Here is a 20,306-nt window from a genome sequence, read left to right on the forward strand (position 1 = left end):
TGCAGTAGACAGACCCTACATCTGATTGGACTGAACAGGAGCGAGGCTTTCCCCATTGATTATAATGAAAATTCAGACAATACAGCCTTACTTAGCAGGACCAAAAGCACACACACAAAACGTGATGTTAGAATACACTTGTGTAAAGTGATGTCCAAAAATAAATACACTTAAAAGGGATATTTCACTTTCAAAAAAACTTTCTGTCATTTTATCATCTACTCAGGCCTTTGTGAACCACCCAGACAGTTTTTAAGTTGCTTGATTCATTATTTAGATATTTGATATTCATTTTATCAGACACGCCCCTTTCCTATACAAACCCATTGTAACTTCAAACTCCATTTTAACCATGTTAGATTAATCAAAAACACCCGTCCTTGGTTCTGGTGACTCATCCTGCCCTCTTAATGCGTGAGGGGGCCGTGTTTTTCCGATTACTTTTTTCATTTATTTTATTTAAATTTTTTATTGTACTTTATTTTTTTAATTTTCAAAAAAAATATTAAAAATACATACCGTATGTCCCTGTGTGAGGAAAGTTATATGGGCGCGTCCGGGCTGAAGAGCTGATAAATAATCTGTTGTCCGATTGTGTCAGCGCCCCCCTAGTGGCCAAATTATTCAAGAAGCCCAATAACCCTAATTTTCAGAACCACATGTTTGTGTGTGAGGAAAGTTATATGGACGCGTCCGGGGTGAAGAGCTGATCAATAATACGTTGTCCGTTTGTTTCAGCGCCCCCTAGGGGCCGAGATAATAGTGAAAACCTGTTTGAAAGGAGTAAAAACAAAATTGGACACCTGTTTCTGGGTCAGCGCGTCGCCCCGAACGCGCCCATATAACTCTCCTCGGACACGGCCTTACCATTCTCCTTAATTGGCTAGGGTCAAATGTCAAGTTATTACGCGCAATAAAGCGATATATCTCGAAATCGATGCATTTTTAGAATCCACCTTTCGGATATGTTGTACAGCTCGCCAAGGCGCACGTGTGGATGTCTTGTTTGTCCCGGTACGACACTCCTAAGTTGACCTCCTACACTTTCAGAAGGCACATAGAGTCTTATATCTTAAGACCATATCAAAGGACAAAGTCAGAAATAGAAATGTGTCGTAACGGGACAAAAAAGACATCCAAGTGTGCTCAGCCAGCTCTACAACATATCCAAAAAGTGGACCCTAAGTCCTTATCGTATTCGAGATATTGAGCGAGATAGCGAAGCCGTAACCATAGCCAATTAAGGGATAATTAAATCATGATTTGATATTAGGGTTTGATTATTTCAAATTTTAGCATTATTTTACGTGTAGATTTGGAAAAAAAATATTTCGGAGAAATCACAGGCTTGGAACACCCTAAAACCAACCAGGAAGTGGCCTTTTGAGGCACTTCCTGTTGTCCGAGAAAAAAGAAACTTGCATATTTGGAATCAGCGCCATCACATTAGTCTAAAGCCAGAGTCTCGAAGAAAAATACAATTTCTAAAAATGTAACGAGGGTTGACCTTTGCAGTCTTTTCGCTGACCTTTGAGCTTTATCAGTGTCAGAAAAAATCAGGGCCGGTGCCAAAAAATCCAGCTTACTCTCAATATGGATTGAGAGAAGTTTCGGATTTAAAAAAAATATCTGGAGCGATTAGTTACAGATTTTGTGCTCAACAAAATCAGTTTTTTATACAAAAGTCAAAGTCCAATCTTTTTGGTGACCGTTTGTATTTCCCAAGGTCCTAGAAAATCGAGACCTATCCCATTCAATTCAGCGTCTTTTTTTTAGTCTGAAAAGGTGTTTTTTAATTTAAAAATAAAATATTTTTAAAAAATGTGAGAAAAGCTCAACTTTGAACTATTTCAAAAATCTATAACTTCTTATTAAACAATTCTAGACTATTGATGTAACCTACCATTCGACTCAATATCATATAAATAAGAGGGTGGAAGGGTCAAAATAAAATAATAATATGTTTGTGAAAAAAGCTTCAAGTTTACTAAACTTTAACGCTTGTTTAAAACACTTTCTAAGGGTCATACAAAATCGAGACCTAGCCCATTCGATTCAGCGTCCTCTTCTGAGTCTGAAAACGTGTTTTTTAATTTAAAAAAAATATTTTTGAAAATTGTGAGAAAAGCTTAACTTTGAACTATTTCAAAAATCTATAACTTCTTATTGAAAAGTTGTAGACTATTGATGTAACCCACCATTCGACATAACCAGGGTTGACCTTTGCAGTCTTTTTGCTGACCTTTGAGCTTTATCAGTGTCACATGTACATATACATATACGTATTATATTATGCATATAAATAGATAAATACAAACACCAAAATTATCCTCACTTATAATGTTAAGTAAGGATTACTGAAAAAACATTAGTTTAATACAAATCCTCCTCACTTATAATGTTTAGTAAGGATTACTGAAAAGACATAAGTTTAATAAAACACTAAAAGTCATCCTCACTTATAATGTTAAGTAAAGATTACTGAAAAGACATTAGTTTACTTACAAATCCTCCTCACTTTATAATGTTAAGTAAGGGTTACTGAAAAGACGAAGTTTAATTACTTTCCTCACCAGAAAGTTGACTCTACTAGATTTCATCTAGTAGAGTCAACAAATGCCGAAATGAGTAAAGAGTACTCTTTCTTTTAAGTAAGGTCTACCATTACATGAAATCAGATTTTACAGTGTGGGGTCATAGGATGTTTCGGGTCTCGCAACATACACCCTCGCCCAGGTGATCCAGCCAGGGTTGATGAAGCCCCGACTTACGTCCCAGGTAGCTACCCACGGTCAGTCCTAAATAGGGAAAGACAGGGCCACTTAATACACTTGTCCGAAACTACTCTGCCAGGAATGGGGGAGAGGAGATACTCTGGCACGTGGAGGGACTAGGCTCTGTGGATGGCCTCGTGGCCGGGCTCCTCCTCCGTCTCACCAGGTCCAGGTCCTGTGCGTTGCACCAGACTACCCCGCTCCAAACATTTAATTCTGGTGTGATGGTGTCTTGGCCTGTGGTGGTACTGCAGCCTCCCTTAGCGATTGCTTGAATGGCCCTCCTAAAGGCCTCACCGTGGATTTGTTGGGCTTCTTCCTCACGGAAGACACAGACTGGGGTGCCAACCCAAACTTCTCCCGGATGCCATCTACTCTCTGGTGGTCACCAATCTATTCCTGGTTGTCAGGTAGTCTATAAATTCCTATGAGCCACTATAAATAGAATAACTATAACGAAAAAAACATCACATGGATGCACCTGGGACGTATCAGTGTTGTTACAGAGGTATCCTCTGTACGGGCACCTCCTAAATATCCATACATGGATGATAAACGAAACGGCTATGCTCTAGGGTCGTCCTTATATGGCGAGCGTGTAGGATGACAATGACACCTATCAGTTTATAAGGTTAAGTTGAGGCAGGATAGATCAGATCAGATATATTCCGGTTCAGTAACTAATAAGTATAACTAACTAAGAAAGAGTGAAGGCCTTACAAACCATTTACTCTTCTACCTGATCTCATCCTACCGGCCTGAATTACTAGGGCCCCACGGGAGGTATCGTTCTAATCGACGACGCTCAGGGCAACCTGCTACCAGCAATCTAACTACAAGAACTATCCTTATAATTAGTTCATCCTAACAGTGTTGTAACCTGTGGTCATATACATCTTCCTGCCTTGTACAAATAGTATATAAACATTTGATTTGGTTGCACCTTTGTTTCGGCGCCATTGAAAGCATGTTCGAGCATTGCAGCACCGTGCAATTCCCCAGTGTGTCAAGTGTCAAGTTGAAGCCTACAGAGCGTGCTTGATATCACTTACATTTTTTTGTTTTATATTCTTTTTTCTTTTGTCCAATAAGTACCTATAACATTATGCATAAAACTACACAGCGTTACTGCAGAGTTTAAGACTGGTTTTATAGTTCCCAGATTGTAAAGTGTAGCGTGCACTTTTACCAATGTGCACTGTTTGTTAAATGGTTTGAGCGATCTGAAACATGGTCTTTATCTGTGATGTCAGATTGTTGAATTAAATTAATGTACTGGGGGTGGGAATGAAACTGTAGTGTGCATGTGACCAGTTGAACCCTAACACCCAAACTTCTATTTTTTGTTTTATATCACTTTTTATTTTTATCTCATCTGAAAGTAACATGCATGCACAGCGTTGCCGAGTTTTGTTAAGATGTGATAATGAAATGTTTTATAGTTCCCAGATTTTAAAGTGTAGCTTGCACTTTTACCAAAGCCAATGTGCACTTTGTTAAATGGTTGGTTTGATCTGAAACATGTTTGTTTGATCTGAAACATGTTATTTCTATGTGATGAAGTCGCATTAGATTGACAGTTGAATTAGATAAAACAATTCTTAAATTGAGAAGCTGCTCCAACTGGTCTTACTCTTAAAATAAGGAAAAATAATCTTGTGCCTCCGCTGGGATATGATGCAAACCACTGTTGTAGCTTGTTACTGGTAAGTATTGCTCAAAAATTGATTAAATTCCCTATTAAGAAAATGCAAGTTACATTTCCCTAAAATGAGAAAATAAAATCTTGTTTGAAACATGTTTGACAAGCAAAAATGTTCTTTGACAAGCACATTTTTTCTTTTTGGACAAAATATAAGACTAATATGCTAGGATCGAGGATTTTTTTACTTTCTTAAAATCCAATTTTTGCAGTGTAGATAGATAGATAGATAGATAGATAGATAGATAGATACATAGATAGATAGATAGATACATAGACAGATAGATAGATAGATAGATATATACATAGATAGATAGATAGATAGATACATAGATAGATAGATAGATAGATAGATAGATAGATAGATGCATAAACAAATGAGAATATAGGAGAAGCTAATAGCTTAGATCAACAGAAAAACGTTCAGAAGCTTCCACAATATAAAACGTGGGTCTAACAGATGTCACGTTGGAATTAATAGTTAGAAGTCTCATTTTATGCCCCATCTAACAGATTAATGTATTGTATTTGGCGGAGCCATAAATGCTAATGTGGCTAACTCTTAACATGAAATATAGCTAAAAAGCCTTAAAAGACCCCGATGACAAACACACTTCACAAACGTTTACTTTGCAAATAGAAGACTTGTAAAAGACTTGTTTACCTCTCTCTCTCTGTGCAAGCCTGTTCACATTCCAGCAACTTTTTCCTTTAAAATAAAGGTAAAAGACGCTTAAAAAGAAAACCGAACGGTTAATAAGTTAACCAAACAAACAAGGAATTGGGACAAAAGAGTAAATAAAATAAAAAACGAATTAAAGCACTTAAAACGGTCGCGGAACGTAACGTCATTTATTATCAGCATCACATATAAAGCATCCGGAAGTAAACCGGAAACTGAGCGGTGTGAATCCGGTAAAAGCGTAGCTCCTCCCCCCGGGTTGTGCAAATGGAGAATAGAAGGGTTCCGCTATTTTGAAGTAGTGTCCGAAATTTGCTTTTGAGTTCACTACTGTACATCTGGGTCCCTAATATAGGGAGTAGGGGACTTTTCTGGATTTCGGAAAGCAGCCATAGTGACCCTCTGGAGTGAGTTTGGAAATATAGTGACCCTCTGGAGTGAGTGTGGAAATAGTGACCCTCTGGAGTGAGTGTGGAAATATAGTGACCCTCTGGAGTGAGTGTAGAAATATAGTGACCCTCTGGAGTGAGTGTGGAAATATAGTGACCCTCCCCATCATCGAAGTTGCCCACACCTGCTTTAAGGGCTGGGGGAAGTTAGAGGCTGAAAAAGTGTGACAGGCAGATAGTGGGTTACGATAGTTCATAGGGACAGTGGATAAGAGAAGCAGTGGAAATTCGGAAACAAACCAACTTTCCCACACCTGGGACACAGACCTACAGAGGCGCCCTACTGTATGCCGCATGGCCGACCACCAGCCCGCCACCAGAGATTGTTTTAGAACTGAAGGGCATGCACGGTCGCACAGCGTGTGTGCACGTGCGAGCATTTTTTTTACCGGGTTTATTACTTTTTTGGGTGTTTTTGTTACTTTAATTAGGTTAATTCGGTTAAGTTGGACAAACAAGTCGGAGGTTTCCCCCCAATGGAGGGATACCCCCCCCCCTCTCTCTCTCTGCGTCCCTGCTTGCACAGGAGACCGGTGTTCAAATCCGGGGTACAACAGGCAAGTTACATAGTGCGGCTTGAATTACTTAGGTAGGGTATGTGGATTCAACCTTTAAAACTGAGCTTGGGGTAAAAAAAATGAAAAAAAAGTGAGCGCATCATTCCCTTTAAGGCAATTCTTGAACAAAAACTCATTCAGTGAAACTCATTCAGTGCAACTGCACTTACATTCTAAATGTATTTTTTTTATAAGCTGGACCTGTGCATTATGTCCATTGAAGAGAGTCTTAAGTCTTTGCATTGGTTCTACAATGCTGTTATTCTTTCAAGATTTCAAATTTTATTGACCCAATGTTTTGCAGATTAATTCAATGTATGTAGATCTCAGACTATCAGCAGGTAGAGATCTCTGATTGTCGTCAGCGGACTACCATCACACCTAGAGACAACAAAAACACTCAAAAAAGCAATTACATTCTAAATGTAATTCTTGATCAACTGGATCTGTGCATTTTCTTGTCCATTGTCTTGTGTCAGCACTGTTTAATTGAACACAACATTTTAAACTTGAGCTTCCTGAGGTAACAAGTCTGCAAAACATATTTACTGTAAGTGGAAAATAATAAAACTTGGCATCATGTTTTGTTTTTTCAAGACAGAAGTTTTATTTTGAGGTCCTTGACTGAAGGACTTAGTAGAATCGAGCTCCAAGAAAACCTTCTGGAATACCTCAAAGGTATATATACTTCAGGGGCTTGGGATAACTAAGATTGAGATCATAGGTTAATCCGAGGAGGACACAGCAAGCCCTGGCAATTGTTTCAAGTCCTGTCACAGCTTCCACGCCCTCAAGAACAATCCCGATCTCGGTGCTGTCACTGGTAGTGGTAGATGATGTACTCACAGTAATTGTTACTGTGGGTGTAACACTCTGAATTGATTTGAGTATAAAGGAGAATTGATTTGAGTATACAGGGGAATAAGCTGTTCACTAATGGAGAGGTCGTACCCTCCTTCCGACAGTAGGGGGCGCCTAGCTGCAGGGAACTACATTGATACAGTGACATCTAACCCGGAAGTGAATTCCTAGTGATGCTGGTTAGAGGTCATTGTGATTCTGTGCAGCAGAGTGAACCTGTACCCCTTTTCTTCTGTTTTTCAGGTAAAGTGTGATTAGTTCAGCAAGAGAGAAATGTGGAATAAGTTAATAATGGGAAAGAGTAGTCTGTTGATCTGTTTCACTTAAGAGTCCTGTCTAAAGGCAACATGATTGTTGAGAAATGATCAGACTATGTCTGTATTGAAATTGTACTAGTAGACAACTGAGGTAATATACTAATGAGGTACTGATATGAATGAAAAGAAATAAGACATGATTGGTATGTTGAAAAGTGAAATGTGAAAAGGTTAAATTGGGGAAATACTCAGTTTGAGTATTCAGAAAAGAGAGATGTTAAAATGCCTTTGTTGTTATTTTAGTGGGTAAGATTTTGATTTACAATTGTATTCAGAACGTCATTAAGGATATTTGGGAAAACTGTAATGTGGTTAATTGTTCTTTAATATAGTTATGACTTTAGTCAATGTTGATATTGTTATCTGGAAAAAAGGTAAAGTGTCTGGTGACCATTTAAACTGTTTACACTGTTATCTAACCAGGAAAGTGAATTCCTAGTGATGCTGGTTAGAGGTCATTGTGATTCTGTGCAGCAGAGTGAACCTGTACCCCTTTTCTTCTGTTTTTCAGAAATAAATATAAAAATAATTAAATATGATACAGTGGCTGGTTTATTCCACGTCAGACCTGTAACATATTTTGGTGCCGAAACCCGGGATTCCAGACATCAACTTCAGTAACGAAGTTAACAAGAGGACCAAGATTGTTCGTCTATTACCCTGTCCCATAAAATGGAGCTTGAGGAGCTACAGGAACAGGCCAGTGCTGCATTAGCGAAGCTTCAGAAAGAAGAACTGGTCCAGGTCGGCTTGTGGGCAAAATGCAAGGGACTGGATGCAGCGAAGCAAAGCAGACGGGGCCTTGTTAAGCTGATTGAGGCTACCATTGATGATGTGGCAGAGACGGAGGACGCAGAGGCAGCTCAAGCGTTTATGAAAAACTTGCTAAGCACAATAGGAGGCCTCAAGGGCAGTGGGGGAGAACATGAAGAGCTGCTGGAGCTGAGAAAAAGATATGTCAACTTAGAGATGGAGCAACAGAATGCCAGAGCCCAGATGGTGCAACAGATAAAGTCACTCAGTCAGAGGCTGGGCCAGCCTTCGAGCCTGGCAGGCAATAGCACCCCTCAAAGTGAGACCGGACTCGCCCCAGAAGTGACTATAAAGAAGGAGTTTAGGATTTGGGGTCAGATTGGAGAGGAGGGCCAGAAGGAGAGGTTGAGCTACACCAATCTGCTTCACCAGATTAACGGGGGTCTAAAGAAACGCTATAAAGACTCAGAAGTCATCGAAGCAGTAATCCGAGCCATAAGCCCTGGCCTATCATTGCGGAGCATGCTGGAGTCTAAGAGCGACCTCACAATCCCAAAGTTAAAGACTGTGTTGAAGGGCCATTTCAAAGTGGAAAGCCCCTCTGACCTATATCATCAGCTGATCAACCTCCTGCAAGAACCGAAAGAGACAGCCCAAAGTTTCCTCTTCAGAGCCATTGAACTCAAAGACCGTCTCCTTGCCTCCACAGATGAAGAAGGGGAAGAACAGTATGGAGCAGAACTGATCCAAAAGAAATTCCTCAGGTCAGTGTACACTGGACTGCAAAGTGAGTCACTGAAATTTGATATGAAGAATGTGCTTGAGTACACCACATCAACAGATGAAGAATTGATTGAACAACTGAACCTGTCTTCACGGTTGGAGGAGGAAAGGAGACATAAGTTTAAGAAAACCGTCCACATGAGGACGGCAGCTGCCAGTGAGCTGCAAACAGACCTGAAGATCAATTCCAGTCCCATCCAATCAGGAGGGGATGGACAACAGTCAGAGTCCCCACAGCGAAGTACTGTGGCGGTGAAGGGAAAAGTCGTAACAGAGAAGCGAGGAGAGTCTGCAAACAAAGATGTGGTGCACGAGTTGAGAGCTGAGATGGCAGAGATTCGAGAGCTGCTAAAAGACTGTATGGGGCAACGTGGCACATCCCAGCCAGGGCAACTGATGAGAAGAAGGCAGACTAGGGCTTGTGAGACATGTACGACACAGGGAAGGATGGACTCATGTGAGCACTGTTTCAGGTGTGGAGAAACGGGGCACTTCTCATGGGGGTGTCGTCAGTCCAGGTCGAACCAGGGAAACTGAAGAGGACTGCTGAGAAGGGGAGACCTGCAGTCCAGAACACATTCCCTATGAGAGCACAAGCTACAAAAGCAAAGCAGGAAGGGGATTTGGGCCTCGAAATACACCAAGAACAAATCGAGACTCTGAAGATAGGCTTCCTGAACCCTAAGAGTCAAGCTACATTAGTGGATGTGGTAGGAAAGAGATGCATGGTGCACTGTTGGTTTGACAACACCCCAGTAACGGCCTGGTGGGACACTGGCGCTCAAGCATGTATGGTGAATGAGCATTGGAGACAGACATTTCTCCCGCACACTCAAGTCAGACCCCTCAGTGATTTGTTGGGACCAGTGAAACTTAGTGGGTTAGCTGTAAACCAAACTCAGATACCTTTTAGTGGGTGGGTGGAAATAGAAATCAGCTTTGGCCAAACTGAAAATTCCCCTAAAGCCAGAAAAGTACCCATTCTAGTAAGCCCTGACCCCCATGTGGCTGAAGACCCCATTATTGGGTTTAATGTGATTGAGTGCATACTGAGAGAGGGGGTAACACCAGAGCTAATCACCACCCTTGGAGCAGCCTTCACCCTGGAGCCAAAAGAGGTAGAAAAATTGGCAGAAGTACTCGTCTCCTCAGGAGAAAAACATGAACATACACCAGTGAAAGTGGGAAATGTATGCATCAAAATACCACCGGGGGAACTGGCCATTGTGAAGGGCCGCACCCACGCTGGAATATTAGAAGAGGAAAAGGTGATGCTTTTTGTACCAAATGGTGGACTAGACTGGCCTGAGGGGCTAAGCAGTGGAGAGATGCTTGTCACACTACAGAGGGGAAAGTCATCACGTATCAGAATTCCAGTGATGAATGCTACAAAACACACACTGACATTAGACAGGAGGATGCAAGTGGGCCACTTAGAGCCAGTGAGCGGATTATACCCTGCCCTGCGCAGCACTTTTGTGGTCAGTGATGATAAAGAGACAGACAGAGAGAGGCCTCCACCAGCTATCAGTCGTGACAAAGAAGAGACCGGAGACGACAAGCTCCCAGAAGGAAAATGGGACCCTCCAGTTCAACTAGACCACCTGCCTGAGGAGGAGCAGGTGAAAGCACGGCAGTTGCTAAGGGAAGAATGTAAGGCATTTTCACTTCATGAGCATGACATTGGAAGTATTCCCTCATTGAAGATGCATATTACTCTCCATGATCCCACCCCTGTGAAAAGAACATACATGTCGATCCCTAAGCCTCTTCATCAGGAAGTAAAGCAGTATTTGCGTGACCTGTTGGATAGGGGGTGGATCCAAAAGTCTAGATCACCTTACTCCTCTCCAGTGGTGGTAGTTAGAAAAAAAGATGGAGGACTACGACTCTGTTGTGATTACAGAGAGTTAAACAAGAAGTCTGTTCCAGACAGACATCCAATCCCCAGAATCCAGGACTTAATTGATAGCCTGTGTGGGAGTTCCTGGTATTCAGTTTTGGACCAGGGGAAGGCTTATCACCAGGGTTTCATGGCAGAGGAGAGCCGCCCATTAACGGCATTCATCACACCCTGGGGCCTGTTTGAGTGGACCCGGATACCCTTTGGGTTAAGTTCTTCACCTGCAGAATTCCAGAGAGCCATGGAGGAATGCCTTGAGGGGCTGAGAGATGACGTCTGTCTACCCTATTTGGATGACAACCTGGTCCATAGTCGCTCCTTTGATGAACATTTGAACCACATCCGCCTGGTCTTACAGTGCTATCAGAAGTATGGCATTAAACTCACTGCCAAGAAATGTGAAATGTTCAGGAGGAGTGTTAGGTTTCTAGGCAGGATAGTATCAGAACGGGGCTACACAATGGATCCAGCAGACATTGAGCCGGTGCTGGCTTTGAAAGAAAAGAGACCTGCCACCGTGGGAGAGTTGAGAAAAGTATTAGGCTTTTTGTCATACTACCGGCCATACATAAAGAACTTTTCACGCCGTGCTAGAACCCTGTATGGTCTGTTGTGTCAACCAAGTGATGTAGGCATGAGGACCTTAGCAGCAGCTCCAAGGGAACCCCTGCGTGGAAAGCAAGGTACCAAAAAGAAACGCCACAGCCAGCTGACCAGTAGTACCCCCATATGCTGGACAGAGGAACACCAGCTGGCATTGGAGGAATTAGTTGACTGTTTGACCAATCCTCCAGTGCTGGGCTACCCAGATTTCTCCCAGCCATTTGTACTGCACTGTGACGCCTCCCAGGAGGGTTTAGGGGCCGTATTATACCAGAGACAAAACGGTAACATGGTGGTGATTGGCTATGGGTCAAGAACCTTGAGCCCAGCTGAGAAGAATTACCACCTGCACTCGGGGAAATTGGAATTCCTCGCAATGAAGTGGGCAATATGCGAGCGTTTCAAAGATTACCTGTACCATGCCACGTCATTCACAGTTTATACGGATAATAATCCGTTGACTTACGTCTTAACCTCTGCTAAACTGAATGCGACCGGCCACCGCTGGGTGGCAGAACTGGCTGACTACAATTTCAACATCAAATACCGCCCTGGCCGTGTGAACAGCGATGCTGATGGCCTTTCCCGTATGCCTCTGCAAATTGAGAAATGGGATGAGGAATACACAGAAGACACTCAAGTGAAGGCGGTGAGTGCTGCGCTGGAGGGAGTGTCAGTACAGGCGGAGACCCTCACTACGTGGATCAGCCCAGTAATCCTAGATACTTTGGGTGGTGACCCAGTCTGCCCAACATTGTCACAAATCCCTACAAAACAGCTAAAGACTGCTCAGGAAAAAGATGAAGTCATTGGTCGGGCCCTGTGGTACCTCAAAAGAGGCCAACCACCCACAAATGCTGAGAGGAGAAGAGAACACAGAGAGGTGGGCATCCTTCTGAGAGAGTGGAAGAAGCTTCACCTTGATACTAACGGAATCCTTTACCGTCAGACCTCCAGAAGACGTCAGCTGGTGCTACCTCGGGAGTTCCACCTCTGTGTCTACAAGGAGCTGCATGAGGAGATGGGGCACCTGGGAAATGAGAGGACTATGACACTAGTAAGAGAGAGATTCTTTTGGCCCCAAATGCAGAGTGATGTGGAGCATTATGTGACTGAAGTCTGTGAGTGCCTTAAGCGCAGGAAGCCAAATAAGCCCACCCGAGCCCCACTAACAACAATCAAGACAACTTACCCTTTTGAGTTGGTATCAATTGACTTTTTGCACCTAGAGCCATCCAAACAGGGCTATGAATACATCTTAGTGATCATGGATCACTACACAAGGTTCACCCAGGCTTATGCCACAAAGAATAAATCTTCAAAAACAGTGGCTGAAAAATTGTTTGAGGACTTTGTGCTAAAATATGGATATCCGACTCGTTTTCACCATGACCAAGGACGCGAATTCAATAACAAACTGATGGCAAGATTACATGAACTGTGTGGCATCCAAAATTCCAAGACCACACCGTATCACCCCCAAGGGAATGGGCAGGTGGAACGGTTCAATCGGACTTTGCTGTCAATGTTGCGGTGCCTACCTGAAGACCAGAAAAGAGATTGGCGGAAAACCCTCCCCAAAGTCGTGCATGCCTATAATTGCACAAAACATGAGGCCACCGGGTACTCCCCCTTTTATCTACTTTTCGGGCGCTCCCCAAGGCTTCCAATTGATTTAATGTTCAACCTGAATCCAGATAACTCAGAGAACACATATGATGAGTATGTGCAAAGATGGAGAGAGCAAATGACTGAAGCCTACCAGATCGCATCCAGAGCAGTAGAAAAACATGCTGAAAGGGGGAAAAGCCATTATGACAGAAAAGTGTATGGCACAGACCTACAGCCGGGAAGCAGAGTCCTCATCAGAAACCTCAGTGAGCGGGGTGGCCCAGGTAAACTAAGATCCCATTGGGAAGACAAAATACATATTGTTGTGGGCAAGAAAAATGAAGACAGTCCGGTCTTTGAGATTCGACCGGAGGATGGAAAAGGAAGGAACAGGATAGTTCACAGAAATCTCCTTTTGCCTTGCGACTCACTCCCATTGAGTCAAGCGGTTGATGCAAAGAAAAGACAGAACCAAATAAGACACCCCCAGCAAAGAAACTCTACAGCTTATCAGGGACAAGATGATTCAGATGAGGAGTATGAAGGTGTTCTTATTCCTGTGATTTCAGCAGGGAAAGAAAACAGTTCAACGGCAGCTATGCTAAATGACAGAAATATGGACAGCAGGCCCGAAGCTAATGGGGGATTAACGGGAGCAGAAGCGGAATCCACAAGTGAGCCCGAGCAGGAGGAGGACAGCCTAACACCAGCCCAAGAATCAACAGTGTCTGACCAAGAATCTTCAGATGGGGAAGAACAGGACAGCTCCACTGATTCAGGGGACAGCCAGGATCAGAGGCTGTATCCTACAAGGAATAGGAGAGCACCGTTGACCTTGACCTATGACAGTTTGGGACAGCCATCCCTGAGTCATCGAGGTGCAGGGGTACAGAGTTTGAAAGTATCCTGCCACCAGATTGCAGCGAGTCATGGATTTTGGAGACCATGGCTGCTATAGAGACTATGAAAAACATGATGAAAAAGACTGTTGTACTGACAACTGATTCACACAGTCACTCCTCACCACAGAGACTCTAGCGTATTTGAGACTGTGAATGACTGTAAGAAAAAAAAAAAATAATGAGAAAACCAATGTAAAACCCAGCGTGACTGAGAAGGGTATGAAAAAAAAAAAGATTGTGATATGTTTTTTTTCTTCTCTAGTGGGGGAGGGTGTAACACTCTGAATTGATTTGAGTATAAAGGAGAATTGATTTGAGTATACAGGGGAATAAGCTGTTCACTAATGGAGAGGTCGTACCCTCCTTCCGACAGTAGGGGGCGCCTAGCTGCAGGGAACTACATTGATACAGTGACATCTAACCCGGAAGTGAATTCCTAGTGATGCTGGTTAGAGGTCATTGTGATTCTGTGCAGCAGAGTGAACCTGTACCCCTTTTCTTCTGTTTTTCAGGTAAAGTGTGATTAGTTCAGCAAGAGAGAAATGTGGAATAAGTTAATAATGGGAAAGAGTAGTCTGTTGATCTGTTTCACTTAAGAGTCCTGTCTAAAGGCAACATGATTGTTGAGAAATGATCAGACTATGTCTGTATTGAAATTGTACTAGTAGACAACTGAGGTAATATACTAATGAGGTACTGATATGAATGAAAAGAAATAAGACATGATTGGTATGTTGAAAAGTGAAATGTGAAAAGGTTAAATTGGGGAAATACTCAGTTTGAGTATTCAGAAAAGAGAGATGTTAAAATGCCTTTGTTGTTATTTTAGTGGGTAAGATTTTGATTTACAATTGTATTCAGAACGTCATTAAGGATATTTGGGAAAACTGTAATGTGGTTAATTGTTCTTTAATATAGTTATGACTTTAGTCAATGTTGATATTGTTATCTGGAAAAAAGGTAAAGTGTCTGGTGACCATTTAAACTGTTTACACTGTTATCTAACCAGGAAAGTGAATTCCTAGTGATGCTGGTTAGAGGTCATTGTGATTCTGTGCAGCAGAGTGAACCTGTACCCCTTTTCTTCTGTTTTTCAGAAATAAATATAAAAATAATTAAATATGATACAGTGGCTGGTTTATTCCACGTCAGACCTGTAACATGAGCTGCTCACGGTCCTCCAAGTGGTCAGTGTCCTGCAACATAACATTTTAATCAGTGTCATAGTATAACACATTCATATACATATATACACATAGAATGTAGTCATATTATATCACTGGCCAATAAAAAAACTAACACACCCTGACCTAAACCCTCATACAATTAATAATGAATAATGTGGATCTGGGACATCGTGTGGCCAGCCTGTAACATCAGTTATCTATGACACTGGTTCTCAAAGGGGGTTCTAGAGGAAGTGTCAGGGGGTGCCATCACACAAAGGACAGTTAAAATATTTAAAATATGTAATAACAGTGTGGACAGTCAGTCCTAAAGATCACATTTAATAACAGTGTGGACAGTCAGTCCTAAATATCACATTTAATACCAGTGTCAGGTCATGGAACATGTGTGTGTAGATCATCTATTTATAAGAGATTTGGTGTCAATCGGAAAATAATGCACCAAGTAAAATATGAGTTCCTCTTCTGCACACTGCATGTACAAACCACCACCTATGCCCTTCCTAAAAAGCTCTGCATATAAACATAGTAATAGAACCAGTGGGGTCATCCCTATGTTCCCCGGGTTCTCCCCCACTAAGGTAAGGGTTAGGTTTAGGTTTAGGGTTAGGTAAGCGGGGAACATAGAACCCGGGAAACATAGAAACACTCCCGAACCAGTCACCCTTCAGTCTGATTTGTGACAACACCTCTGGATCCCTGTACATTCTTTCTACAGAAATGTCATCATGCGCACACGCAACAAAGTCACACCAATCCAAGCCTTAAATTAGGAGCTGGCCTTGAACTTGCCAGTAGTAGGCATGCTGTGTCTTAAAGACAGGTGAGCCGCTCTTCATGGTCATGTATTTGCAGTCCACAAAGCTAGGGACATTGGGACACTTGAACTCTACCAAACCAAAAGGTGGGTTCTCACAAGGGTCAAACACCTTGCCGTCAGGGGAGGCTGCAAGCCAGGGAGCATCAGGGTGAATCACAAGGCCACACAGGTAATAGTTGATGTTCTTCCTCCTTGCATACTCAATTGCTGCCTCCATCTATATTAGGTTAGGTATAGGGTTCGTCAACGTCGGAAAGGCGACATGTCGGAAAGGAGAAATGCACCCGTCCAGGCCCCTCTTCATGTCAGCTGTTTGTACAGTGCCCCTGAGAATTCTCACAGCAAAATGACTTGCTAAAGTCAGCCCCCTAACATGGCATGCCTCTCGGAACCTGGAGTTAGTGGTGGAACAGTTAATACAATCACAGGTCACAATGTGATGCTTCATGAGCTTGTAGATCCGCTATTTGAGTTATTGTTGTGCACCACTTGATTGAGAAAGTATTAAACATATTAACAACATGACACATGAATTATTTACAAATGAATTTCTTATCAACCTTTTAGGTGTAATATAATTTGTTTTAGGCGTTTAACCTTTTAATACTTTTGAACATTGGAGCATTAATGTTATGTATATTCCCTTTAACCATGAATTTTATCATGAACTTATTCAATAAGTGCATTTATCATTCAACCTTGTTACAATGACCTTGTAGTTGTAGCTACTACAGAACATTAAAGTGACTTAATCCATTCAAACTGAATGATTTTGATGCATCACCACATGTTATGCAGTTAGCTTAATGCTACTCGCGATTAGCATAGTTAGCTTCTAATACATCACTACAATGATACAGAGTGCACCAAAGCATGTTAAACATTAGACACAATGGCCATAAACCCCTGATTGGTTTTTAAGAAAGGTATCTGGGCTCAAATAGTAAGCAAAGTATGTAGCTGGACAAGCTAACAACAGGCTTGAAGCTAACACTAGGCCTAGTGAATACAAGCTGTTCACTCACCAGGGTTCTCAACATACTTGACTGAATTATTTCTCCTTCAGGATCACAGTTGGGCTCTAATAAGAAAAGTGCTTATTAGCTATCATATATTATTGACATAATAAACAATGAATGGTTATTTTGTGTTGTAATCATACCAAGAGTTATCTTAGCAGCTTCTCAGATCTCTCTAGCAAGAAGGAATGAGGATTAGAGATGTGTCGGTCGTGAACGAATCGAGTCTTTTGAACGGCTCTTTAAAACGAACCATGAGATCCGGTTCACAGTAGGGAGCCGTTCCTTTTATTTATATATATATATATATATAATATTGTATTAATGATGTAATATATTAATTAAATATAATGTTGTATTATAGTATATAATAATATGATATAACATCTAAACTATATCATATTTATATAATATAAATAATGTGATATATATATATATATATAATCTTATTTTTCTTCTTTTTTTTTCTAAATATATAAATATGCAAATGAGCCATACATGAGCCAGTCTTTTGAACGGCTCTTTGAAAGGAACGGATCCCAAAGATCCGGCTCCCTTAAAAGAGCCATAAATCCCATCTAATCTACCTCTGACCTCAACTTGCAAGGACAGAGTGTAGTGCGCCCTCCAGTGGAAACGAAATATAACTACACCTCTAAATTACATAAATAGGCCCACTATTAGTAGCCCTATGGTTCACATGGGTTACACATACATAGGCATATATGGAGCTCCGGTTGTCCAGAGCCACAGATCCGACCACTACTCATTGTCCACACTCCGTGCGCCGTGCTTTCTCTGGAAAATGTCTAAAACCTAGTAATGCCGTCTCCTGCAGCTGATGTGGTCAAAGGTCTAGCACGAAGCAGATAAATCTCATTCGACAATTCTGTCGTAGATTCCTGGAGAACTAGTGTGTCATAATTACACTTAAAGGGGCTACACCATGCATTTAAAAAATAATAATAATATTTAATATCATATTGTTTATGTCCCTCAAACGTTTTTCAAAAGGTTTGAGCCTCAGATATACTCATTCCAACTAACTTCTCTCTGGCTTATAAAGCACTTTCACCTGCAATACCACATTGTCCTGTTTGGCACGGGGCGCTATTGAGCCAGTTTGTATGCATGTTATCTCCTGGTTCTGTGTGGAAAAAGTAAAAAAAAGAAAAAAATAAGAAAAATATTTCTTTAAAAAAAATATATATATATATATTTTTTTTAAAATATATATATATATATATATTTTTTTTTTTGGGTTGGAACTGAAAAACGGGAGGAATTGTTCGGGCTAGTGACATCACTAGCCCGAACAATTCAGTTTGGCCTGTTTTTAGGCAAATTTACAGAAAACCCCAGATTTGCTGTGAAAGCCTGAGTGTTCAAACTGGGGTATTTTTTAGGATAGAAGAGAGGTAGGGGAGACCAAAAACACACAAAAAAGAAGAAAAAGTTAGAATTCATGGTGTAGCCCCTTTAATGTTGATATGGCACACTGACTATCAAGAAAATGAAAACATGGCAAGGTTAGGTTTAGGCATAACTTCACAGCACCTCAGTAAAACTACTGAGGTGCTGTGAAGTTGGGAGGCACAAGGGGAAAGTGAATGACCCCTGCTGGTGTAGCTTCCACACGACAAGTATATAGTGTAATGTTCAGAAAGTAGGCTGTATCATAGTTTTATAGATATTGGCTATATGGCCCAATTGTGTATGCAGGACACGTAATTTTAACAGTTCCTCATCACATTCAAATATTCAATGGAAGGGGTTTCAAATATTCAATGGAAGGGGTCTACGGTTTTATGTCCCATAAAGGTTTGGTAGTCTTGCAACATACTTTTGTGAGCCCTAGCTTTGATCTAAAAAAAATAAAGAAAAGGCATTAAAAACCACATCATACAGTCCTTACATGTGGTGTTAATGACTTTTTGTCTGTCTGTCTGTCTGTCTGTCTGTCTGTCTGTCTGTCTGTGTGTAGATCCTATTGCTTGCATGTTGGACTACAACTTTTATTTTGAAGGACAAAGACTACGTGATTTGACACATGGTCACGTGACTTATTTGTTTTGATGAAAAAGGATGATTAAAAGATGACTGACATTTCAAATAATTGATAGCCAGAATGTCAGTCACCAAACAGCAAACTCTCAATGATAAAAGGCTCCATACAGTCATGTGTGAAGTGGACGCGATACTTAACAGCCGCCCACTCTCAACAGTTTCGAGTGACCCCAACGACCTGGAAGCACTAACACCGAATCATCTGTCAGCCGTTCCTTCCACCAGGAGTGTTCCAGGCCGATTATTATGCAAAACGCCACAGGAACTTTGAAAGGGGAAACATTGTGATCATAGCTGACACAAATGCACCAAGAGGATCCTGGATGCTGGCTAGAGCCCTCGAAGCAATACCAGACTCCAGAGGACGAAAACCAGCGTACCTGAAAGGCCCATCAGCAAGATTTGCCTGCTGGTGCCAAACTCAAATTGAAGAAGTACCAAGATTTAGACAGGACCATGATACACCATGCCTGTTTCCCACCTCACAAGTATTTATTAGATTTTTTTGAAAGAATGTGTATTGCTCCAGTTTGTTTTGATTTTTTTGTGTTATTAGAATATGCCCATGATTTAATACTTTTGACTAAAAAGTTCTCTATAATCAGGCCACAGCTGTGTGTGGCGGAACGCTAGTAGAGAAACTGATGTTAAACCGCTCGCTCTCTCGCACACGCACGCACGCGCACACACACACACACACACACACACACACACACACACACACACACACACACACACACACACACACACACAGCGCAGATTGACTGAGTTATTGCGCTTGTTTGTTTGAAACCTTTTAGTTAAGTCTGGAGCCTGTTCTTGTTTTGTTTGCTTTGCCCCCCATTTTTATTTGGAACTTTGACACGTTAAAATACTCACAACTCCTGCCATAATCAACCTGTTTGAATGAATCAAGAATCATCTATCAACATCAACAACCAGTGCGTAAAACAAGACAGCCCAAGTCAAGTTTGAGCGCGTTGAAATCGTATTCTGGCATATATTGGCATAGATTGGCACATTGAAACTGATCCATGTGCCTGATTGTTTCAGAACAATATTACCCTCATAAAAAAGCTACAGCGAGGAAGAGGAAAACAAATAAATGACTCCAGATCCCACAATGCATTATTTCCCTCATCATAAAACATAATCAAAGAAGACTCCAGGTCCCACAATTCCCACAATGCATTTTTTCCTCATCATAAAACTATAGCGAAGAAGACTCCAGTTCCCACAATACATTGTTTTTCTCGTCATACACCAGAGGCGAGGGAGTACTCACATCAACTTTATTAACATTAACATTATTTTGT

This window comes from Gymnoscopelus microlampas (genome assembly GCF_963454915.1).
Source record: "Gymnoscopelus microlampas genome assembly, chromosome: 13".
NCBI classification, from domain to species: domain Eukaryota; kingdom Metazoa; phylum Chordata; class Actinopteri; order Myctophiformes; family Myctophidae; genus Gymnoscopelus; species Gymnoscopelus microlampas.